General features: G+C 50.1%; 1 protein-coding gene across 1 annotated transcript in view; it reads left to right on the top strand.

Moving 5' to 3' along the window:
- Positions 1–410: 410 nt before the first annotated feature.
- The window catches only part of nrip1a (nuclear receptor interacting protein 1a), a 93088-nt gene continuing 66883 nt past the window's right edge, over positions 411–26615 (top strand). Inside the window, 1 exon segment of the mRNA XM_055645250.1 lies at positions 411–1218. The gene's annotated coding sequence lies outside the window, so the exon portion shown is untranslated.

Genomic DNA, 26615 nt, shown 5'->3' with positions numbered 1-26615 from the left:
AACCGGAGCACCCGGAGAAAACCCACGCTGTCAAGGGGAGAACGTGCAGACTCTGTACAGACAGCGCCCGTGGTCAGGATCGAACTGAGTTACTCCAGCATTTTGTGTCTATCTTCGACTTAACCCAGCATCTGCACAAAATGTGGCCCAGATACCAAGCCAGGACTAATCCAATGTGCAGGAAGGAACTGCAGGTGCTGGTTTAAACCACAAAGATAGACACAAAAAAGCTGGAGTAACTCAGCGGGGGCAGGCGGGCATCTCTGGAGAGAAGGAATGGGTGACGTTTCGGGTCGAGACCCTTATTCAGCCTACAGCCCAATGTGTCACCATGGACAAGGTGGGTAATTTTTTTTTTCCTACCCGTCTTGTTCCGCCCTATGTCTAGAATGGGCAGGGAATTATGTTTCTCTAAACCGAAGACAGATACAAAAAAATAATAATCTGCTTTTTTGTGTCTATCTTCGGTTGAAACCAGCATCCGCAGTTTCCCCACTACACATTTTGTCTGTTTAAAAGGCATGTTCTGAGGATTATTATAGTGCCAGCCCTATAGTTGTGACCCAGAAGGGGTTAATTAATGTGTATGTGTGTGTGTGTGGCTCAGCCCCCCTCTTCTCTCTGTAGTTGCCTGATTAGATGATCCCAGCGCTCGCTGGCAGTACTGTGACTGGTGTAGTGTGTCGTATGTGTGAGTGGGTTTTTTTTTAACATGTCTCGCTGTGGGATGTGGCTTGGTTGTTAGTGCTGCTGCATGTGGTCGGCGGGGAGCTTCTGTTGTGTGTGTGTGAGACACACAGAGACACAGAGAGAGAGAGAGAGACAGGAGGGGAAGGAAGTACGTTTTTTTTCTCCCAGTGGTCGATTACAACAAAAAACAAAAAAAAAAATAAGTCGAGCGAATCCAGCCAAAGCGATTTGATTGCGATTTCCCCCCCATTTGGATAGCAGGGGGATACATTCCACCCCCCGCGGTTACTTTGTATCTCTGAATCGCATGGACACATCATCGCCAAAGGCCTGTCGCAAAGCACAATGAGACGTCTCATTATTTTTGTAGCCGTTTAAAATCTACAGCGTTTTCCTTCGCCTGGCTCTGGGGTGAGCCTTTGCCACGGAGTGCCTTGCCTTGCCTTGTGTGTGTGTGTGAGAGACACTCAGACACACACACACACACAGAGGGACACAGAGAGAGGCGCACACACACACAGAGATCAGGTAAGGAAGTCTTATCGACCATTTTATAAAATGCAACCATTAACATTGTGTGCGGTCTGTTTATGTCGGGGGCAATGTGAATGGGCAGTGAGAACCCCGTGGCAGTTTCAGCAGTCTGGTGAAATTCACCGCGCTCCCCCCTCCCCTCCTCTCTCTGTTGCCATGTTCATTTCCACGTTCTGTCCTCCCCCCTCCCTTCACCCCCCTCCTCGTCCCCTCCCCCCCCCCCTCCCTCTCTTCTGTTCCCATGTTCATTTCCACCTCCTCTGTCCTCTCCCCCCGTCCCTTCTTCCCCCAACCCCTCCCGCTCTCCCCCCTCCCCCTCCCTCCCCCCTCTCCCTCTCTCTCCTCTCCCTCCCTCTCTCCTCTCCCTCCCTCCCCACCCTCCCGCCTCCCTCCCTCCTCTCCTCCTCCCTCCTCCTCTCCCCCCTCCTCCTCCTCTTCCCCCTCCCTTCCCTCTCCCCCCCCCCTCTTCTTCCCCCTCCCTCTTCCCCTCCTCCTCTCCCCTCCCAAGGGCCTTCCTCCCCCGTCTCTCTCTCCCATCCTTCTCCTCTCTTCCCCCCCTCTCCCTCCCCTCTTCCCCTCTTCCCCCTTCTCCTCTTCCCCCCTCCCTCTTCCCCCCTTCTCTCCCCCCCTTCTCCTCTTCCCCCCTCGTCTCTCCCTCCCCTTCCCTCTTCTCTTCTTTCCCCCTCCCTCTCCTCCCCCCCTTCTCTCTCTCCCCCTCCCTCCTCCCCCCCCCCTTCTCCTCTTCCTCCCTTCTCCTCTCCCCCCCTCTCCTCTCCCCTCCCTCTCCTCTCCTCCCCTCCCTCTCCCCCCTCTCTCCCCCCTCCCTTTCTCTCCCTCCCTTCCCTCTCTCTCTTCCTCCCTTCCTCCTTCCCCCTCTCTTGCTCTTCTCCCTTCCTCCACCTCTCTCATTCCGGCTCTCCCCCTCCCTGTCTTACTCCCCCTCCCGCTCTCTGTCCTTCCCCCCTCTCTATCACCGCCCCTCCCTTCTCCTCTCTTCCCCTCCCCCCCCCTCCCCCTTTTTCCTCTTTGCAAGCATCTGTCTCGATCTTTCTAAACCAACTGGGCTCTGAAGTCTGAAGTCCTTTCGATGTTGGGGTTAGTCAACCGTGGGGCCATCTTATCTTGAACTGTCCCTGTCATGGTCCAGGAAGTCTGGTCTCTGTATCTAGTGTGTACATTAACGTCATATTATGATGTCCATTCCGTCTCCCCCCACAGTCTGTACATGAGTTGGGGTGGGGAGGGGGGGAGTTTCTGATGTTAGGGTGACACGTGTTGACCTCTTTTCCCTCTCCAAAAAAAAAAAATCAACCCCTGTGAAAAGGTCGGTGACTCATTTTTGTAAAGATTAATTTATTTGCCCCTTTTATCAAACCGTGGCGCTGGAAAACATTGCGTTTTAAAAAGTAATTTTTCCCCTCAAAAATTTTTTTTTAATCCCCTTGAAAACGGATCATAATAATTTTTAAGAAATCATTTTGCCCCTCAAAAAAAAAAAACGGAATCCCTTTAAAAATTTTTGATAACTATTTAATAAATGTTTCTTGCCTCCTTTGAAAAAAACAGAATCCCTTTAATTGGTTGATAACTATTTTAAAATATGTCTTTCCCCTTTTTAAAAAAAGACTGGGACCTTTTTAAAAGATTAGTGGCTGTGTTTTTAAAATTGCTCTTGCCCCCCCGCCCATCAAAGAATAAACTGGAGCCCTTTAACAGATTGGTGAAATGTGTGGCCAGGCATTAACCTGTACCTTGTGGTGGTCAGTCTGGTCAGTCTGGTCAGTACTGAGTGCCTGCAGCTAAAATGTTTGAATAATATTGGCCGCAGGTTATTGATTTTGTGATTATTTTATTGTTTGTAACAAATAGCTGGTCGTCATGGCATGCTGTTTATATTTAATGTTGCTTCTCCGTAACCTACTGCTCCATTCTATCCCACCCCTTGGCCAGCTGGAGATTGGCCGTAGGTAAATGCTTCGTGGTCTGCAGTTTTGCACAGGTTTCTGTTGCTCTCTCTACCTCTCTGCATTGTGTGAGTTTAGTTTAGTTCAGAGATACAGAGCGGAAATAGGCCCTTCGGCCCACCGAGTGTGTGTTGACCAGCGAACCCCCGCGCCCCCCCCCCCCCCCCCCCCCCCCCCCCCCCCCCCCCCCCCCCCCCCCCCCCATATACCACTACTGTCCTACACATTACCGTCACGGTCCCACCTACCCAGCGATTCCCGCACATTAATATTATCCTACACACACCAGGGGCTATTTACACGCACACACACACACACACACACACACACACACACACACACACACACACACACACACACACACACACACACACACAGACACACACACAGACACACACACACACACACACAGACACACACACACACACACAGACACATATGCACAGACTCACACAGACACTCACAGTCACACACACACACACACAGCCACACACACACACACACACACACACACACACACACACACACACACACACACACACACACACACACACACACACACACACACACACACACACACACACTTAACCTACAAACCTGTACGTCTTTGGAGTGTGGGAGGAAACCGAAGATCCCGGAAGAAAACCCACGCAGGTCACGGGGAGAACGTGCAAACTCCGTACAGACAGCGCCCGTAGTCGGGATACAACCCAGGCCTCTGGATCTGTGAGGCAGCAACTCTACTGCTGCGCCACCGTGCCGCCCAAATGTTGGTTGATGAGTACTCCAGCAAAACACATCATTGCTGGAGTAAGAAGGAGAGCTAGATAGGGCTCTTAAAGATAGCGGAGTCAGGGGATATGGGGAGAAGGCAGGAACGGGGTACTGATTGGGGATGATCAGCCACGATCACCATGAATGGCGGTGCTGGCTCGAAGGGCCGACTGGCCTACTCCTGCACCTATTGTCTATTGTAGCTCAGCGGGTCAGCCAGCATCTGTGGATGACGTTTCGGGTTTGGACTCTTCTCCGACCATAAACAAACATAATCAAACATAATCATAATGTCCCACCCTGATCATTCCTCCTTGTAGAGTCATAGAGTGATACAGTGTGGAAACAGGCCCTTCAGCCCAACTTGCCCACACCGGCCAACATGGTCCCAGCTACACTAGTCCCATCTGCCTGCGTTTGGTCCATATCCCTCCAAACCTGTCCTATCCATGTACCTGTCTAACTGTTTCTCAAACGTTGGGATAGTCCCAGTCCCGACTACCTCCTCTGGCAGCTCGTTCTGTACACACACCTTCTTAGTTTGGAGGGGCAGCATGGAAACAGGACCTTTGGCCCATCCAGTCCCTGCCGACCAGCGATTGCCCATCCACACTAGTCCAAAACAAAAGGGGGGGCAATTTGCAGAGGGCCAATGAACCCTCACGCTCGCATGTCTTTGGGGGCATGGGAGGAAATCGGAGCACCCGGAGTAAACCCACACGAGAACCTGCAAACTCCACACAAACAGCACCCACGGTCAGGATCAGCGCTGTGGGGCAGCTGGTCCACTGCCGCACCATCGTGCATCCCTCACTCCCCGCTCCCGTCCGGCAGAAGGTACAGAAGCTTGTCAGCGCGCACCACCAGACTCAGGAACAGCTTCCTCCCCTCTGTTATCAGGCTTCTGAACGGCCCTTCCATAAGCTGGGGTGCTGTCCGATTCACCTCTACCCCATTGCGGACATTGGACTTGGTCTGTGGAACTGATGCGCTACAATGCTGAGAACTATATTCTGCACTCTGTATCTTCCCCTTTGCTCTACCTGTTGTACTTGAGTTTGGCGTGGTGGTATTTACGTACGGTATTACCGGGTCTGATTGAATAGTGAGCAAAGATCAGTATCTGTGACAATAATAAACCTAAATGTAACTCTCCAGTCTAACGAAGACTCCCGCTTGCCCATTCCCTTTACAGGAGGTAGATAAAAAATGCTGGAGAAACTCAGCGGGTGAGGCAGCATCTATGGAGCGAAGGAATAGGCAACGTTTCGGGACAAAACCCATCTTCAGACTAATGTGGGGGCGGGAAGAAGAAATGAAGAGGCGGGGACAGTGGGCTGTGGGAGAGCTGGGGAGGGGAGGGGAAAGAGGGAGAAAGCAGGGACTACCTGAAATTGGAGAAGTCAATGTTCATACCGCTGGGGTGCAGACTGCCCAAGCGAAATATGAGGCGCTGCTCCTCCAATTTGCGGCGGGACTCACTCTGGCCATGGAGGAGGCCCAGGACAGAAAGGTCAGATTCGGAATGGGAGGGGGGTTGAAGTGCTGAGCCACCGGGAGATCAGGTTGGTTATTGCGAACCGAGCAGAGGTGTTGGGTGAAGCGATCGCCAAGCCTGCGCTTGGTCTCACCGATGTAGAGCAGCTTTACACATGTTTAGTTACTCCGGCACTTTGTCTTTTCCTCACGATCCCAGCATCTGCAGTTCCTTGCGTGTAGGATAGATGAAATGGCAGATTGCTGGACCACCAACACACCAGCACATATTCGATGTGGTCGCACCGAGCTGTGTCAGCACAGTCCCATCATGAATAGACCACCCTGGTTCATTGTACCACCCCCACCCTGACCCCCCCCCCACCCTCACCCCCACCCTGAACCCCCGACCCTCACACCCCACCCTGACAATGACCCCCACACCCACCCCCACCATCACCCCGACCCCCGACCCCCACCACCCCCCCTCCCACCCTCACCCCCCACCACACCCCTGACCCCCGACCCTTGCCCACACCCCCGACCCCCATTCCCACCCCCACCCTCACCCCCCACCTCACCCCTGACCCCACCCCTCACCCCCACCCTGACAATGACCCCCCACCCGACCCCCACTCCCAACCCCCGACCCACACCCTGGACTCCCGATCCCCACCCCACCCCCAATGTGGGGGTGAGGGTCGGGGGTGGGGTTGGCGGTGGTGGGTGAGGGTGGGGGTGGGGGTTGGAGTCAGGTCGGGGTTGGAGTGGGGGTAACACAATGAACCATGGGTGGCCTATTCATGATGGGACTGTGCTGACACAGCTCGGTGGGACCGCAGAGATCGAATATGCGCTGGTGTGTTTCATCTATCCTACACACAAGGAACTGCAGATGCTGGGACGGTGAGGAAAAGACAAAGTGCCGGAGTAACTAAACGTCAGTGAAGGCCCTGCCTGAGGTAGATTGGGTGGTTAGTTGGCAATGTGTTAACACCAGCAAGGTGGTTGTGGATTTTATGCATGTTACTGGATGACTAATGCGTGGTATTAGCTTTATTTTGCCGTGAGATCTCCGTGTATCCCGGCACTGATGTCATGGGGCCCGGCTTAACCGGGTGTCACTAATGATAACGTCACTAAAGGCAACAAGTTATCGCCAGCGGGTAATTTGACCACAAGATGAGTCACAGTGTGATGCAGGGCACGTCCTGGTCAGTTTAATGGTGCAGCTGACTCACTGAAAAATAGGTGCAGGAGTAGGCCATTCGGCCCTTTGAGCCAGCACCCCCATTCAATATGATCATGGCTGATCATCCAGAATCGGTTACCCCCCCCCTTCGTTCCTGCTTTTTATCCCTTGATTCCGTTGGTCCTAAGAGCTAAACCTAACTCTCTCCTGAAAACATCCAGCGAATTGGCCTCCACTGCCTTCTGTGGCAGAGAATTCCACAGATTCGCAACTCTCTGGGTGAAAAGGTTTTTCCTCATCTCGTTCCAAAATGGCCTACCCCTTATTCTTAAACTGTGGCCCCCTGGTTCTGGGCTCCCCCAACATGGGGTACATTTTTCCTGCATCTAGCCGGTCCAATCCTTTGAGGATTTTATATGTTTCTGTAAGATCCCTTCTCATACTTCTAAATTCCAGTGAGTACAAGCCCAGTCGACCCATTCTTCCATCTCATGTCAGTCCCGCCATCCCGGGAATTAGCCTGGCGAACCTACGCTGCACTCCCTCAATAGCAGTAATGTCCGTCCTCAAATTAGGAGACCAAAATTTGCACACATGCCTCCAGAGACCCTGGTTCGACCCCCCCCCCCCCCCTCTTCCGGTGCTACATGTGTGGAGTTTGCATGCTCTCCCTGTCACTGCATGAGTTTAAAACAGTATCTGGACTATCGCTTTAGAAGGCTGTGATGACAGGGTGGCACGGCGGGTAGAGCCGCTGCCTCACAGCGCCAGGGTCCCGGGTTCGAATCCCGACCTCGGCTGCTGTTTGTGTGGAGTTTGCATGTTCTCTCCCTGACCAAATGGGATTTCCTCCGGGGGGGCTTCAGTTTTCACCCGCATCCCACAGAGACGTGCGGGTTTGTAGATTAATCGGCCCTCTGTAAATTACCACTGGGGTGAAGGGAGTGGATGAGAAAGTGGGATAACACAGAATTAGTGTGAATGAGGTCGGCATGGGCTCGATGGGCCGAAGGGCCTGTTTCCATACCGAATCTCTAAACCAAACTCACTAGTTCAGTTTATTCTTGTCGGTGTACCAAGATACAGTGAAAAGCATTTTGTTTGCATGCGTTCCAATCAAACAGAACTCTTCTCATGAATCCAAGCAGGTCATCCACAGTGGTACACAAAAGTGCTGGAGAAACTCAGCGGGTGCAGCAGCATCTATGGAGCGAAGGAAATAGGCGACGTTTCGGGCCGAAACCCTTCTTCAGTCATCCACAGTGCACAGATAAAAATGACAACATTAATTTAACACGAAGATGTAACATCAAAGTCTTATAAAGTCCGATTAAAGGTAGTTCAGAAGAGATAGATGGGAGGTCAGGACCACTCTCTAGCTGATGACAGCGCAGTTCGGTTGCCTAATAACGTCTGGGAAGAAACTGTCCCTGAATCTGGAGGAGATTGTGGATGATCAGCTATGATCAGATTGAATGGCTCGAAGGGCCGAATGGCCTACTGCTGCATCTATTGTCTATTGTGTGCCGTTTCACGCTTCTGTACCTCCTGCCTGATGGGAGAGGGGGTGATCGGGGTGAGACTGGTCCGTGATGATGCTGCTGGCCTTGCCGAGGCAGCGTGAGGTGCAGATGGAGTCAATGGCAGGTAGACAAAAATGCTGGAGAAACTCAGCGGGTGCGGCAGCATCTATGGAGTGAAAGAAATAGATGGAGAAACCCCCCCTGATCACTTTAGCCACAAGGGCCACATCTAACTCCCTCTTAAATATAGCCAACGAACTGTGGCCTCAACTACCTTCTGTGGCAGAGAGTTCCAGAGATTCACCACTCTGTGTGAAAAATGTTTTTCTCATCTCGGTCCTAAAAGATTTCCCCCTTATCCTTAAACTGTGTGACCCCTTGTTCTGGACTTCCCCAACATCGGGAACAATCTTCCTGCATCTGGCCTGTCTAACCCCTTAAGAATGTTGTAAGTTTCTATAAGATCCCCCCCCTCAATCTTCTAAATTCTAGCGAGTCCAAGCCAAGTCTATCCTATCCATGCACCTGTCTAAATGTTATGCCTCGACTACCTCCTCCGGCAGCTCGTTCCATTCTCCCACCAACCCCTTGTGTGAATAAAGTGACTCCTCTGGTTTCTATTAAATCTGTCTGCCTGCACAAAACATCTATTCCCTCTGGTTCACGATTTCCCCCTACGGGGCAAGAGACTCGACCCGAATGGTCTCATTAGGAATACCTGCGATAAAGACTCCTTTCTGTCGGGAAAGCAAACAAGACCCTACTCTGTCAGTGGGGGGTCTATTTCTCTTCCGAGCGCCAACAATCTCGGTGTCATTTCTCGGCACGATTCTAAGGCCAGGTTCAGCAGCCTGACAAAATGAGTAGGAAGGAACTGCAGATGCTGGTTCAAACTGAAGACACAAAATGCTGGTGTAACTCAGTGGCCCAGGCAGCATCTCTGGAGAAAAGGAATAGGTCATGTTTTGGGTCGAGACCCTTCGATCATAACTCTAGTTTCCCCTTCCGCTGGCTCTCAATCTGAAGAAGGGTCTCGACCCGAAACGTCACCTATCAACAGACAATAGGTTCAAGGAGTAGGCCATTCGGCCCTTTGAGCCAGCACCGCCATCCAATGGGATCATGGCTGATTATCCACAATCAGTACCCCATTCCTGCCTTCTCCCCATATCCCCTGACTCCGCTATCTTTAAGAGCCCGATCTAGCTCTCTCTTGAAAGTATCCAGAGAACCGGCCTCCACCGCCCTCTGAGGCAGGGAATTCCACAGACTCGCAACTCTCTGTGCGAAAAAGTGTTTCCTCGTCTCCGTTCTAAATGGCTTGCCCCTTATTCTTATGCCCCTGTCCCACTTAGGAAACCTGAACGGAAACCTCTGGAGACTTTGCGCCCCACCCAAGGTTTCCGTGCGGTTCCCGGAGGTTTTTGTCAGTCTGCCCACCTGCTTCCACTACCTGCAACCTCCGGCAACCACCTGCAACCTCCGGGAACCGCACGGAAACCTTGGGTGGGTCGCAAAGTCTCCAGAGGTTTCCGTTCAGGTTTCCTAAGTGGGACAGGGTCATTAAACTGTGGCCCCTGGTTCTGGACTCTCCCAACATCTGGAACATCCCCCAGCATCCTTGGATGTTGCCTGACCCGCTGAGTTACTCCAGCATTTGACCTTGACCTTGACCTTAACATTGAGGTCAATGTGGGCCATTGTTTAGTCAAACTTCTAGGTCGACCCGAAACGTTGCCCATCTCTCCAGAGATGCTGCCTGTCTCGCTGAGTTACTCCAGCTTTTTGTATCCATTTCACTCTTAGAAACCTCGCCTCTGAAACATTACTCACTCTTGCTGTTGATCCGATGCCTTCCTTCTCCCCACTGTCTTGTTCAAAAGTTCACAAGTCATAAGACTCAAGTCTACTCCGCCATTCAATCATGGCTGATCTATCTCGCCCTCTCAACCCCATTCTCCTGCCTTCTCCCCATAGACTCTGACACCCGTACTAATCAAGGATCTGGCAATCTCCTGCTTGAAAATGCCCATTGACTTGGCCTCCACAGCCGTCCGTGGCAATAAGTTCCACAGATTCACCACCCTCTGACTGAAGAAATTCCTCCTCATCTTCTTTCTAAAGGTACATCCTTTTATTCTGAGACTGTAGCCTCTGGTCCTAGACTCTCCCACAGGTGGAAACATCCTCTCCACATCCATTCTATCCAGGCTCTTCACTATTCAGTGTTTCAATGAGTCCCCTCCCCCCTCCCCTTTCACCCTTCTCAACACCAGCCAGCACGGTTTAAGAATAAGGACTAAGCCATTTAGAATGGAGATGAGGAAAAATTTTTTCACCCAGAGAGTTGTGAATCTGTGGAATTCTCTGCCTCAGAGGGCGGTGGAGGCCGATTCTCTGGATACTTTCAAGAGAGAGCTAGATAGAGCTGTTAAAGATAGCGGAGTCAGGGGATATGGGGAGAAGGCAGAAACGGGGGTACTGATTGTGGATGATCAGCCATGATCACATTGAATGGCGGTGCTGGCTCGAAGGGCCGAATGGCCTACTCCTGCACCTATTGCCTATTGGCCCAACGCTCATTGTACCTTTATCCAATAGTCCCTGCGATAATTCTCATAAACCTTCGAGCCTGCACCGCCATTCAATATGATCATGGCTGATCATCCAACTCAGTATCCTGTACCTGCCTTCTCTCCATACCCCCCCCCCCCCCCCCCGATCCCTTTAGCCACAAGGGCCACATCTAACTCCCTCTTAAATATAGCCAATGAACTGTGGCCTCAACTACCTTCTGTGAGAGGAGGAATGGGTGACGTTTCGGGTGGAGACCCTTCTTCCAGTCGATAGTCTTATCTCCCGTGACGGTGAGATCAAGGAAGGGGAGGGAGGTTACGGAGATGGTCCAAGTAAATTTGAGCACAGGGTGGAGATTGGTGGTGAGGTTGATGAAGTCCACGAGTTCTGCATGGGTGCAGGAGGTAGCACCGATGCAGTCGGCAATGTAACGGAGATAGTGTTCGGGGATAGGGCCAGTGTACGCCTGGAACAGCTATATATAATCTCCTTTGTGCCTGGGCATTTGAGTTGCCGAGCCAGGCTGCGATGCAACCAGTCAATATTCTCCCTACTGTACCTCTTGTAGAAGTTTTAGAGGCTATTAATGATCTAGATGAGGGAATTGAAGGCAACATCTCCAACATTTGCGGATGACACTAAGCTGGGGGGCAGTGTTAGCTGTGAGGAGGATGCCAGGAGACTGCAAGGTGACTTGGATAGGCTGGGTGAGTGGGCAAATGTTTGGCAGATGCAGTATAATGTGGATAAATGTGAGGTTATCCATTTTGGTGGCAAAAAACAGGAAAGCAGACTATTATCTAAATGGTGGCCGACTAGTAAAAGGGGAGATGCAGCGAGACCTGGGTGTCATGGTACACCAGTCATTGAAAGTAGGCATGCAGGTGCAGCAGGCAGTGAAGAAAGCGAATGGTATGTTAGCTTTCATAGCAAAAGGATTTGAGTATAGGAGCAGGGAGGTTCTACTGCAGTTGTACAGGATCTTGGTGAGACCACACCTGGAGTATTGCGTACAGTTTTGGTCTCCAAATCTGAGGAAGGACATTATTGCCATAGAGGGAGTGCAGAGAAGGTTCACCAGACTGATTCCTGGGATGTCAGGACTGTCATATGAAGAAAGACTGGGACTTGGTTTATACTCCCTAGAATTTAGGAGATTGAGAGGGGATCTTATAGAAACTTACAAAATTCTTAAGGGGTTGGACAGGCTAGATGCAGGAAGATCGTTCCCGATGTTGGGGAAGTCCAGGACAAGGGGTCACAGCTTAAGGATAAGGGGGAAATCCTTTAAAACCGAGACGAGAAGAACGTTTTTTTTCACACAGAGAGTGGTGAATCTCTGGAACTCTCTGCCACAGAGGGTAGTTGAGGCCAGTTCATTGGCTATCTTTAAGAGGGAGTTAGATGTGGCCCTTGTGGCTAAGGGGATCAGGGGTATGGAGAGAAGGCAGGTACGGGATACTGAGTTGGATGATCAGCCATGATCATATTGAATGGCGGTGCAGGCTCGAAGGGCCGAATGGCTACTCCTGCACCTAATTTCTATGTTTCTATTTGTCGACCTACCAGACCTCCACAATCTTCCTAGGAAGTTGAGGTGTTGATGGGCTTTCAATGTGTTGGGTGCAAGGCAGTTCTTCAAAGAGATGCCACTAATGTGTGGAATGTCATCCCAAAATCCAGTTTGACTCAAATAAGTGCGAAGGGCGCCATGGTGACGCAGCGGGTAGAGTTGCTGCTTCACGGCTCCAGAGTCCCCGGTTCGATCCTGACCACGGGTACTGTCTGTAACGGAGTTTGTACGGGCGCTCGGTTTCATAGAAATATAGAAGCATAGAAAATAGGTGCAGGAGGAGGCCATTTGGCCCTTCGAGCCAGCACCGCCATTCAATGTGATCATGGCTGATCATCCACAATCAGTACCCCGTTCCTGCCTTCTCCCCATATCCCCTGACTCCGCTATCTTTAAGAGCCCCATCTAGCTCTCTCTTGAAAGCATCCAGAGAACCGGCCTCCACCGCCCTCTGCGGCAGAGAATTCCACAGACTCGCCAGTCTCTGTGAGAAAAAGTGTTTCCTCGTCTCCGTTCTAAATGGCTTACCCCTTATTCTTAAACTGTGGCCCCTCGTTCTGGACACCCCCAACATCGGGAACATGTTTCCTGCCTCTAGTGTGTCCAAGCCCTTAACAGGTTTGAAGGTTAATTGTCTTCGGTAAAATTGTAAATTGTCCCTAGTGTGTGTGTGTGTAGGATAGTGTTATGCCCCTGTCCCACTTAGGAAACCTGAACGGAAACCTCTGGAGCCTTTGCGCCCCACCCAAGGTTTCCGTGCGGTTCCCGGAGGTTGCAGGTGGTTGCCGGAGGTTGCAGGTAGTGGAAGCAGGGAGGGAGACTGACAAAAACCTCCAGGAAACCTGAAGTCTCCAGAGGTTTCCGTTCAGGTTTCCTAAGTGGTACAGGGGCTTTAAGTGTGCGGGGTGATCGCTGGTCGGCACGGACTTGGTGGGCTGAAGGGGCCTATCTCCATGCTGTATCTCTATAGTTTAAAAACTGGTGTGACATACAGCTGAGGAACTGATGCTAACAAACTTGTTGTACTGTTAAAAAAAATCATTGTGAGTATTTTACTGGTGCTGTTTTAACATATAAAATTATAAAAGGACTGGACAAGCTAGATGCAGGAAAAATGTTCCCAATGTTGGGCATGTCCAGAACCGGGGGCCACACTTAGAATAAAGGGGAGGCCATTTAAAACCGAGGTGAGAAAAAAACTTTTTCACCCAGAGGGTTGTGAATTTGTGGAATTCCCTGCCACAGAGGGCAGTGGAGGCCAAGTCACTGGATGGATTTAAGAGAGAGTTAGATAGGGGCTAGTGGAATCAAGGGATACGTGGAGAAGGCAGGCACGGGTTATTGATTTGGGACGATCAGCCATGATCACAATGAATGGCGGTCGGTGCTGGCTTCGAAGGGCTGAATGGCCTCCTCCTGCATTTTCTATGTTTCTATGTTAGTGAAAATCCATCCCAGAGGAATTTCTCATCCCGGCAATCTGATATGCAGGATTCAAGTTCTGGTTTTTGCCTTGTGACTACATGTTGTTTGAACGCATGAGTCAATGTTGACTCTGGTCTGGGCGCTGAAGCGTTGAATCTTTGAACCCGGAAGTAATATATTTTGTTGTGACACATAGTCCCTCTGCTGTGTCTGGCAGTGCGAGTGTTCTCATCTATGAGAAGAATGTTTAACCCCTTCTGGTGAGCACCCTAGTGGGCCACAGGGACATGTGGGAACCCTGCTCTCGGGAGAAGATTATAGACAGAGGCACTGTTCCGTTCATCCCAGGTGGACAAAAATGCTGGAGAAACTCAGCGGGTGAGGCAGCATCTTCGGAGCGAAGGAACCAGGGGCCACACACAGTTTAAGAATAAGGGGTAGGCCATTTAGAACGGAGACGAGGAAACACTTTTTCTCACACAGATAGTTGTGAGTGTGTGGATTTCTCTGCCTCAGAGGGCATTGGAGGCCAGTTCTCTGGATACTTTCAAGAGAGAGCTAGATAGGGCTCTTAAAGATAGCAGAGTCAGGGGATATGGGGAGAAGGCAGGAACGGGGTACTGATTGTGGATGATCAGCCATGATCACAGTGAATGGCGGTGCTGGCTCGAAGGGCCGAATGGCCCTACTCCTGCACTATTGTCTATTGTCTATTGTCAGTCCTTACATTCCACCCCACCAGCCGTCGCGCACACAACACAAAATCCTCCAAAGTTTCCGCCACCTCCAACGGGATCCCACGGAGTAACTCAGCGGGACAGGCAGCAGCTCTGGAGGGAAGGAATGGGTGACGTTTCGGGTCGAGACCCTTCTTCAGACTGGGGTTAGGGATTATGGACGTTTTCCCATCTCCACCCCTTTCCACCTTCCGCAGTGACCCTTCCCTCCGCAACTCCCTGGTTAAACTCATCCCTCCCCGCCCAAACCACCCCCTCCCCAGGTACCTTCCCCCGCAACCACAGAGGAAGCAACACCTCGCTATACCTCCTCCCTCGACTCTGTCCAGGGCCCCCCGACAGTCCTTTCAGGTCAGGCAGAGGTTCACTTGCACCACCTCCTCCAACCTCATCTACTGTATCCGTTGTTCAAGATGTGGACTCTTGTACATCGGCGAGACCAAATGTAGACTGGGCGATCGTATCATGGAACACCTTTGCTCAGCCCGCCTGAACCTACCTGATCTACCAGACTGATTCCTGGGATGTCAGGACTGTCTTATGAAGAAAGACTGGATAGACTTGGTTTATACTCTCTAGAATTTAGGAGATTGAGAGGGGATCTTATAGAAACCTACAAAATTCTTAAGGAGTTGGACAGGCTAGATGCAGGAAGATTGTTCCCGATGTTGGGGAAGTCCAGGACAAGGGGTCACAGCTTAAGGATAAGGGGGAAATCCTTTAGAACCGAGATGAGGAGAACTTTTTTCACACAGAGAGTGGTGAATCTCTGGAACTCTCTGCCACAGAGGGTAGTTGAGGCCAGTTCATTGGCTATATTTAAGAGGAAGTTAGATGTGGCCCTTGTGGCCAAGGGGATCAGAGGGTATGGAGAGAAGGCAGGTACGGGATACTGAGTTGGATAATCAGCCATGATCATATTGAATGGCGGTGCAGGCTCGAAGGGCCGAATGGCCTACTCCTGCACCTAATTTCTATGTTTCTATGTTTCAATGATCTCCCAGTTGCTGGACACTTTAATTCTCCTTCCCATTCCTACACAGGCCTTTCTGTCCTCTGTCTCCTCCATTGTCGGAGTGAGGCTAAACGCAAATTGGAGGAACAGCATCTCATATTTCGCTTGGGCAGTGGTATGAATATTGATTTATTCCACTTCAGGTAGCCCCGGCATTCCCTCTCTCTCTCTCTCTCTCTCTATCCCTCCCCCTCCCTAGTCTCATTTTCATCCAACAAACAGCTTACAATGGCCTGCTACCTTTATCATCATTAATTTCCGCATATCGTTCATTCATTTTTCTGGAGTTTGGCCATATTTGGCCAAGTATTCACATTCATTTGTCTATCGAAGGTGCACAAAAGTGTTGGAGAAACTCATGGAAATAGGCAACTCAAGGAAATAGGCAACGTTTCGGGCCGAAACCCTTGGGTTTCGGCCCGAAACGTTGCCTATTTCCTTCGCTCCATAGATGTTGCTGCACCCGCTGAGTTTCACCAGCATCTCTCCACATCATCTACCGGCCCGTATCTCTCGTTTCACTTATCCCTAACCCCAGTCTGAAGAAGGGTCTCGACCCGAAACGTCACCCATTCCTTCCCTCCAGAGATGCTGCCTGTCCCGCTGAGTTACTCCGGCTTTTTGTGTCTATCTTTGGTTTAAACCGGCATCTGCAGTTCCTTCTCACAGATTCAAGATTCAAGTGAGTTTATTGTCATGTGTCCCTGATAGGACAATGAAATTCTTGCTTTCCTTCAGCACAACAGAACATAGTAGGCATTGACTACAGAACAGATCAGTGTGTCCATATACCATTGTATAAATATACACACACATGAATGAATAAATAAATACGCCAATTCTTGATTGGTACGGGTGTCGGGGGTTACGGGGTGAAGGCAGGAGAGTGTGGTTCGGAGCGAGAGATAGGTCAGCCATGATTGAATGGCGGAGTAGACTTGATGGGCCGAATGGACTACTACTGTTCCAATCACTTATGAACTTACGAGCTTCCACGGGCAATGTGCAGCCTCGTTCTGTCGGAGCCAACAATGATCTCACTGCCAGATGGTTTGACATCAACATAAGTAGCGATGTGCCGGCTTACTATCTCTCACGCTCACAAGTTGTTGGAGTTAGTAGAATTTGGCCATTCGGCCCATCGAGTCCACTCTGCCATTCAATCGTGGCTGATCTCTGCCTCCTCATCCCATGTTCCTGCCTTCTCCCCATGACCCTTGACACCCTTGTACTAATCAAGAATTTGTCTATCGAAGGTACGCAAAAGTGCTGGAGAAACTCATGGAAATGAATGGTTTATACTCTCTAGAATTTAAGAGATTGAGAGGGGATCTTATAGAAACTTACAAAATTCTTAAGGGGTTGGACAGGCTAGAAGCAGGAAGATTGTTCCCGATGTTGGGGAAGTCCATGAGAAGGGGTCACAGCTTAAGGATAAGGGGGAAATCCTTTAAAACCGAGATGAGGAGAACTTTTTTCACACAGAGAGTGGTGAATCTCTGGAACTCTCTGCCACAGAGGGTAGTTGAGGCCAGTTCATTGGCTATATTTAAGAGGGAGTGAGATGTGGCCCTTGTGGCTAAGGGGATCAGAGGGTATGGAGAGAAGGCAGGTACGGGATACTGGGTTGGATGATCAGCCATGATCATATTGAATGGCGGTGCAGGCTCGAAGGGCCGAATGGCCTACTCCTGCACCTAATTTCTATGTTTCTATGTTTCTAAATAGGCAACTGAAGGAAATAGGCAAAGTTTCGGGCCGAAACCATTGGGTTTCGGCCCGAAACGTTGCCTATTTCCTTTGCTCCATAGATGCTGCTGCACCCGCTGAGTTTCTCCAGCATTTTTGTGTACCTTCGATTTTCCAGCATCTGCAGTTCTTTCTTAAAGAATTTGTCTATCTCTGCCTTAACAAAATCCACTGACCTGGCCTCCACAGCCCTCTGTGGGCAATGAGTCCCACAGATTAACTAGAAGGGTTTCGACCCGAAATGTCGCCTATTTCCTTTGCTCCATAGATGCCGCCTCGCCCCCGCTGAGTTTCTCCAGCATTTTTGTCTCCCCAGCCTCTGACTAGGTTTAGTATATTACAACAGTCCTGGGGCCATGTAGTCATAGTGGATACAGTCAGCCTCGATGACCTGTTTCATACGAAGCTCCCAATGCCACTACTTTCTCCGCACGGTGGCACAGCGGTAGAGTTGCTGCCTTACAGTGCCAGAGACACAGGTTCGATCCCGACCACGGGTGCTGTCTGTACGGAGTTTGCACGTTCTCCCTGTGACCACGTGAGGTTTCTCCGGTTTCTTCCCACATTCCAAAGACTTTAGAGATACAGCGCGGAAACAGGCCCTTCGGCCCACCGAGTCCGTGCCGACAAGCGATCCCCACCATTGTCCAACACATTAGGTGCAGTCTACAGCAACAATGAATGAATGAATTAATAAGTTTATTGGCCAAGTATTCACATACAAGGAATTTGCCTTGGTGCTCCGCCCGCAAGTGACAACACGACATACAGTGACAGTTAAGAATGATACATAAAATATTAAACATTAATAATAAAACATTATTGATTAAACATGGGAATTAACCAAAATACCAGATCAAAGGGAGGCTACAGATTTTTGGTTATTGAGTAGAGCTACTACTCGTGGGAAAAAAAAGCTGTTTTTTATGTCTGGCTGTGGCAGCTTTGACAGTCCGGAGTCGCCTTCCAGAGGGAAGCGATTCAAAGAGTTTGTGGGCAGGGGGAGAGGGGTCAGAGATGATCTTGCCCGCTCGCTTCCTGGCCCTTGCAGTGTACAGTTCATCAATGGGGGGGAAGGTTGCAGCCAATAACCTTCTCTGCTGATGTGTAAATTGTCCCTAGTTTGTGGGAAAGAATTAGTGGACGGGGTGATCGCTGGTCATCGTGGACTAGGTGGGCCGAAGGGCCTGTTTTTACCCCGTATCTCTAAATCGGACAGAGGTTTAAGGTGAGGGGGGGAGGGAAAGATTCAATAAGAACCTGAGGGGCAACTTTTTCACGCAAAGGGTGGTGGGTGAACGGAACGAGGTGCTAGAGGAGGTGGTTGAGGCAGGGACTATCGTAAGAGAAATTCGGACAAGTACATGGATAGGACAGGTTTAGAGTGATAGAGTTGCTGCCTCACAGCGCCAGAGACCCGGGTTCGATCCTGACTATGGGTACTGTCTGTACGGAGTTTGTACGTTCTAGAAACATTGATAGAAACATAGAAAATAGGTGCAGGAGGAGGCCATTCGGCCCTTCGAGCCATCACTGCCATTCATTGTGATCATGGCTGATCGTCCCCAATCAATAACCCGTGCCTGCCTTCTCCCCGTATCCCTTGACTCCACTAGCCCCGAGAGCTCTATCTAACTCTCTCTTAAATCCATCCAATGACTTGGCCTCCACTGCCCTCTGGGGCAGGGAATTCCACAAATTCACAACTCTCTGGGTGAAAAAGTTTTTTTCTCACCTCAGTCTTAAATTCTCCCCCTGTGAACTGCGTGGGTTTTCTCCGGGCGCTCTGGTTTCCTCCCACCCCACCCAAAGGCGTGCAGTTTTGTCGGTCAGTTGGCCTCAGTAAGTCGCCCATCGTGTGTCTACGGGGCGATCGCTGGCCGGCGCGGACTCAGTCGGTGTTGGTGGGACGTGTGGGCAAGTTGGGTCTCGCGTTGTGAGACTCCATGACCCCAAACATCAGGAGCGAGCGGTGACTCTGCGCAGCAGCCCAGACTCCCGCCATGTCTGTCTCCTAAATCACGCTGACCTCTCCCGTGGCCTGCGTGACCCCTTTCAACCTAAGGCTGTAAATCCATCCGCTGAGGCGGGAAGGAAGAGGGGAGGAAGTGTGATCTATGAGTTCGGCTCGCTGCAGACTGCTTTACTTTAGTTTAGGGATACCGCTTGGAAACAGGCCCTTCGGCCCACCGAGTCCACGCCGGCCAGCGATCCCCGCCTATCAACGCTACCCTGCACGTTTTTACATTTTACACCAGGCCAATTAACCTACAAACCTGCACGTCTTTGGAGTGTGGGAGGAAACCGCAGATCTGGGAGAAAGCCCACGCAGGTCACGGGGAGAACGTGCAAACTCCGTACAGACAGCACCCGTAGTGGTGATCGAACCCGGGTCTCTGGCCCTGTGAGGCAGCAACTCTACCGCTGCGCCACCGTGCTGCCGACTGCAACTATAATTGCGCTGAAATCCTGCGGACAGCTGCTAAAATAATACCAGCTGCTCGCATAACCAAGGACCAGTCTCACCCCGGCCACTCCCTCTTCTCCCCTCTGGCAAGAGGTACAGAGGTGTGAAAACGCACACCTCCAGATTCAGGAACAGTTTCTTCCCAGCTGTTATCAGGCAACTGAACCATCCCACCACCAACTAGGGGGTGGTCCTGAACTACTATCTACCTCATTGGAAACCCTCGGACTATTTTTGATTGGACTTTACTGGCTTTACCTTGCACTAAACGTTATTCCCTTATCATGTGAAGAAAGACTGGATAGACTCGGCTTGCACTCGCTAGAATTTAGAAGATTGAGGGGGGATCTTATAGAAACGTACAAAATTCTTAAGGGGTTGGACAGGCTAGATGCAGGAAGATTGTTCCCGAATGTTGGGGAAGTCCAGAACAAGTGGTCACAGTTTAAGGATAAGGGGGAAGTCTTTTAGGACCGAGATGAGAACATTTTTTTTCACACAGAGAGTGGTGAATCTGTGGAATTCTCTGCCACAGAAGGTAGTTGAGGCCACAGTTCATTGGCTATATTTAAGAGTGAGTTAGATGTGGCCCTTGTGGCCAAGGGGATCAGGGGGTATGGAGAGAAGGCAGGTACGGGATACTGAGTTGGATGATCAGCCATGATCATATTGAATAGCGGTGCAGGCTCGAAGGGCCGAATGGCCTACTCCTGCACCTATTTTCTATGTATCTATACACTGTGGATGGCTCGATTGTAATCATGTGTTGTCTTTCCGCTGACTGGTTAGCACGCAACAAAAGCTTTTCGCTGTACCTCGGTACACGGGACAAGAAACGGAATCTAAATCCAGAGCTCGCTTCAGAGAACGGCATTGTGGCTCTGAATGCGATGGACGGGTGGGGGAGGGGAGCGAGAGGGGCGGAAGAGGGGAGTATTGGAGATGTGGGAGAGAGCTTCCCGTGACATGCTCCCCTTCCTGGAATTTCATCTCCGAACCCTTCATTAGGGAAAAAGTCACGGAGGTCAGGGCTTCCAGAGTGATAGAACAATATCTCACCCTTGACCCGCTGACCACTCACCTTCTCAGAGCGAGGGGTCGCATACCAATCTCCAAGCAAATAATTAGTGGCCCGGAAAAAAGGACCTTTGTAACATTAAGCCACTGGCCCTTTGACCTGCGTCTTCTGGCCTTCGACCTGAAGAGGTCATCGACTCTGTTCAGTCCACTGAGCAATTCTCTTTGATGTGGCTGTCGGGCTAATGGCACAGGTCTGAGATACTCCGCCGTTAAGGAGGATTCCTCTCACGCAGAGGGAGCAAAACAACACAAAGATCAGCGTGGATGGGTGAGGGAGAGAGGTGAGAAGCGTTGGGAGCTGTGGGAGGGTTGGTGGGAGGAAGGGAGGGGAGAGTGGGTGAGAGGGAGAGATAGAGAAAAAGGGGAGAGGGGGTGAGAGGGGTGGGGAGGGTGAGAGAGGGTGAGTGAAAGAGGTATTGAGAGAGAGAGAGAGAGAGAGAAAGGTGAGAGAGGGGGCGAGTGAGAGCGTGAGGGAGAGAGATAGAGAGAGGATGAGAGGGAGAAGGGAGAGAATTGGTGATGAGGGGACTGTGTGGGTTTCCTCTGTGTGTGCTGTTTTCCCTACACATACAAAGACGTGTGGGGCTTGTAGGCCGTTCTTGGTTCTTGGTTTCTTGGTCCTCCAAAATATTCCAAATGGAATTTAAACTGGAGGTGGTGAAGGGAGGGCTTAAGCCGGAAAGGGTTTTTGGGAAGAAAGAGCTACTTTAAATGTAGTTGCTTCTGGTTGGGTGACTATAGTTGGGTGGAGATTATTCCGTGCTTTAATTGTGCGGGGGAGGAACGAATTGCTGTATACGTCTGTGTTTAAGAAGGAAACGCAGATGCTGGAAAATCGAAGGTACACAAAAAAGCTGGAGGAACTCAGCGGGTGCAGCAGCATCTATGGAGCGAAGGAAATAGGCAACGTTTCGGGCCAAAACCCTTCTTCAGACGGTGGTCTGAAGAAGGCTTTCGGCCCGAAACGTTGCCTATTTCCTTCGCTCCGTAGATGCTGCTGCACCTGCTGAGTTTCTCCAGCTTTTTTGTGTACCTGCTGTATACATCTGTCTTTGTAGCCCTCTGTAAACCAGCCCTGATGTGAGGGGAGTGGATGAGAGATTGGGATAACATCGAACCACAGCTCCACCACTGAGTGTCTGGTGGCCCGGCTTGTACGCTCTGGAATTTAGAAGGATGAGAGGGCATCTTATTGAAACATATATAAGATTATTAAGGGTTTGGACACGCTAGAGGCAGGAAACATGTTCCCGATATTGGGGGAGTCCAGAACCAGGGGCCACACAGTTTAAGAATAAGGGGTAAGCCATTTAGAACGGAGACGAGGAAACACTTTTTCTCACAGAGAGTTGTGAGTCTGTGGAATTCTCTGCCTCAGAGGGCGGTGGAGGCCGGTTCTCTGGATGCTTTCTAGATAGGGCTCTTAAAAATAGCGGAGTCAGGGGATATGGGGAGAAGGCAGGAACGGGGTACTGATTGGGGATGATCAGCCATGATCACATTGAATGGCGGTGCTGGCTCGAGGGGCCGAATGGCCTCCTCCTGCACCTGTTGTCTATTATTCACACCTGCTGGGGGACAATTTACATTTTTTTTTCTGATACAAAGCCAAGAATTAACCCACAAATCTGCGCGTCTTTGGAGTGTGGGAGGAAACCGAAGATCTCGGAAAAAATTGTACAATTGGCAATAAACTAAACCAAACTTAACTACTAAACTAAACAGAGCATTTCTAAAGGTAGACAAAAGTGCTGGAGGAACTCAGCGGGTGCGGCAGCATCTATGGAGCGAAGGAAATAGGCAACGTTTCGTCCCGAAACGTTGCCTATTTCCTTCGCTCCATAGATGCTGCCGCACACGCTGAGTTCCTCCAGCATTTTTGTCTACCATCGATTTTCCAGCATCTGCAGTTCCTTCTTAAACATCTAGAGTATTTCTAAATGTAGGCTGCAGCTCTCAATGAGACATTGGGTGCCCAGTACAACAAAATAGCGATGTCAGAGTACACTCAGTTCTTAATTATGCCACAGTTCTTCCCTTTTATAATCAGTTATAAACCTTCACCTATTTACTCTTGGTATTGTTAAATGTTTGAACGCATCGTCAGGGTCATGGGAACAGGGACAATAGGTGCAGGAGTGGGCCATTCGGCCCTTCGAGCCAGCACCGCCATTCAATGTGATCATGGCTGATCATCCCCAATCAGTACCCCGTTCCTGCCTTTTCCCCATATCCCCTGACTCCGCCCCATCTAGCTCTTTAAGAGCCCTATCTAGCTCTCTCTTGAAAGTAATCCAGAGAACCCGCCTCCACCACCCTCCGAGGCAGAGAATTCCACAAACTCACCACTCTCTGTGAGAAAAAGTGTTTCCTCGTCTCCGTTCTAAATGGCTTACTCCTTACTCGTAAACTGTGGCCTCTGGTTCTGGACTCCCCCAACATCAGAAACATGTTTCCTGCCTCTAGCGTGTCCAAGCCCTTAACAATCTTAACAATCCATAACCTGTGCCCATATCCCTTGGTTCCGCTAGCCCCTAGCGCTCGATCTGATGGGCCCGTCCCACTTACGCAACTTTTTCGGTGACTTCCGGCATAGGTCGTTGAGAGTCGGCAAAACTTTTCGACATGTTGAAAATCCTGCGGTGATCAGAGAGATGCTACGACTCTTTGGGCGACTGAGGAGACGACTCGCGACCATACAGGCGACATGTCGCGGGGTGAAGCCCGTACGTTCGTGAGTAGTCGCCCAAAGAGTCGTACCTTGTTCTGCTCGCCGCTGGATTTTCACCACGTTGAAAATTTTCGGCGACCTTTAACGACCTATGACGGGTGCCGGCAGTCGCCGAAAAAGTTGCGTAAGTGGGACAGGCCCATCAGTCTTTAACGGGTCATTCAGGTGGTAGACGTTTTCCCAAACAGAAATCAAATTTATTTTGTAGAAATTTGAGATGGGAAACACATTTCGTTCTCAAGCGAATTCAATTTAAAAAGCAAGGTAAACTATTGGGCGGCACGGTGGAGCAACGGGTAGAGCTGCTGCCTCAGGTTTGGTCCTGACTACGGGCGCTGTCTGTGCGGAGTTTGCACGTTCTTCCCGTGACCTGCGTGGGTTTCCTCCGGGTGCTCCGGTTTCCTCCCAATAGATGTGCGGGTTTGTATTTTAATTGGCCCCTCTGTAAATTTGCCCAAATGCGTAGGGAGCGGATGAGGAAGTGGGATAACATAGAACTACTGTCAACGGGTGATCGATTGATGGCCAGCCTGGTCTCGGTGGGCCGAAGGGCCTGTTTCCATGCTGTATCTCTGAACTTAACTCAATTAAACTTAATAGAAACAAAATTATCTTTTTCTAAACTCGCGTTTCAAAATGCATGCACAGATCAGAGTATTCTTGCCATAGAGGGAGTACAGAGAAGGTTCACCAGACTGATTCCTGGGATGGCAGGACTTTCATATGAAGAAAGACTGGATAGACTCGGCTTATACTCGCTAGAATTTAGAAGATTGAGGGGGGATCTTATAGAAACTTACAAAATTCTTAAGGGGTTGGACAGGCAGATTGTTCCCGATGTTGGGGAAGTCCAGAACAAGGGGTCACAGTTTAACGATAAGAGGGAAATCTTTTACGACCGAGATGAGAAAAACATTTTTCACACAGAGAGTGGTGAATCTCTGGAACTCTCTGCCACAGAAGGTAGTTGAGGCCAGTTCATTGGCTTTATTTAAGAGGGAGTTAGATGTGGCCCTTGTGGCTAAAGGGATCAGGGGGTATGGAGAGAAGGCAGGTACAGGATACTGAGTTGGATGATCGGCCATGATCATATTGAATGGCGGTGCCGGCTCGAAGGGCCGAATGGCCTACTCCTGCACCTATTGTCTATGTTTCTATGTTTCTATTGCGTATAGGAGATCCCGCTGCAGTTATATAAGACGTTGGTGAAGCCGCCTTTACAGTTTGTGTTCATTTTTGTTATCGGAAAGATATTGTCCAGCTGGAAAGGGTACAGAGAAGATTTACGGGGATGTTGCCAGGACTAGAGGGTGTGAGTTATAGGGAGAGGTTGAGTAGGCTGGGACTCTATTCCTTGGAGCGCAGGAGGATGAGGGGTGATCTTATAGAGGTGTATAAAGTCATGAGAGGAATAGATCGGGTAGACGCACAGAGTCTCTTGCCCAGAGTAGGGGAATCGAGGACCAGGGGACATAGGTTCAAGGTGAAGGGGAAAAGATTTAATAGGAATCTAAGGGGCAACTTTTCCATACAGAGGGTGGTGGGTGTATGGAGGAGGTAGTTGAGGCTGGGACTATCCCAACATTTAAGAAACATTTAGACAGGTACATCAGTCTGAAGAAGGGTCTCAACCCGAAACGTCACCTATTCCTCCACTCCATTGATGCTGCCTCACCCGCTGAGTTTCTCCAGCATTTTTGTCTACCATCGATTTTTCCAGCATCAGCAGTTCTTTCAGATTCAGATTCAGATTCAGATTCAATTTTAATTGTCATTGTCAGTGTACAGTACAGAGACAACGAAATGAATTTCTTAGACAGGTACATGGATAGGACAGGTTTGGAGGGATATGGCCCAAAGGCAGGCACGTGGGATTGGTGTAGCTGGGACATATTGACGGCGGTGGGCAAGTTGGGCCGAAGGACCTGTTTCCACAATGTTAGGCTTTGATGAATCTATTACTCAATGAGATGATGTTTCTTGGTTTCTCGGTCCTCCAAAATATTCCAACTGGAATTTAAACTGGAGGTGGTGAAGGGAGGGCTTAAGCCAGAAAGGGTTATTGGGAAGAAAGAGCTACTTTAAATGTAGTTGCATCTGGTTGGATAACTATAGTTGGGTGGAGATTATTCCATGACTCCTCATTCCGCAATCATGGGCGGTCAGCTGCTATGGTCTTTACACTGTTACACCTCCTCTATCAATGTTGGACTTTGAACGATCGAGGGCCAGTTCAAATAACTGATAATATTTTCTATTGTTGCACCCGCTACACAATTGGAAAGCGGAGTGCCTGGAAAAAACCCGCCTGGTTACAGGAAGAACGTACAAACTCCGTACAGGCAGCACCCGCAGCCGGGATCAAACCCGGGTCTCTGATGTTGTAAAGGGCCTGTCCCACTTGCCGTTTTTTTTTCAGCGACTGCCGGCATCGTTGACTGACGTATCGGGTCGCCAAAAAACTCTAGGCGTGATGACGTATTGGCGCACGGTGTTTTTTTTTCAAGTGTCGCAACATTTTTTTTCTCGCCGCTGGATTTTGAAATGTTGAAAATCTTTTGGCGACACTGATATGATGCCGGCAGTCGCCGAAAAAACTTGAAAAAACTCGCTAAAACTTCCGCTGCGCCACCGTGCCTTTCTTTAGTATAAACCAGCGTCCGCAGTTCCTATTTATTGCATTTTGACTGCTCTGTACATTTCCAGTGCGTGAATTAATTGCCCCTGTCCCACGGTACGAGTTCATTCCAAGAACTCTCCCGAGTTTAAAAAAAAATCGAACTCTTGGTAAGCACGGAGAAAGAACGTAGCGGGTACGTCGGAGCTCGGGGACGTCTCTTAGCGGCTTGTAACGCTAACGGCAGGTACTCGGGAAGAGCTCTGTACTCCCATAGAGGGAGTACAGAGAAGGTTCACCAGACTGATTCCTGGGATGTCAGGACTTTCATATGAAGAAAGACTGGATAGACTCGGCTTGTACTCACTAGAATTTAGAAGATTGAGGGGGGATCTTATAGAAACTTACAAAATTCTTAAGGGGTTGGACAGGCTAGATGCAGGAAGATTGTTCCCGATGTTGGGGAAGTCCAGAACAAGGGGTCACAGTTT

Source organism: Leucoraja erinacea, chromosome 13 (assembly GCF_028641065.1).
Source record: "Leucoraja erinacea ecotype New England chromosome 13, Leri_hhj_1, whole genome shotgun sequence".
Taxonomy (NCBI): domain Eukaryota; kingdom Metazoa; phylum Chordata; class Chondrichthyes; order Rajiformes; family Rajidae; genus Leucoraja; species Leucoraja erinaceus.
The sequence above is the reverse complement of the archived record's forward strand: the minus strand, read 5'-3'. Positions and strand labels throughout refer to the sequence as shown.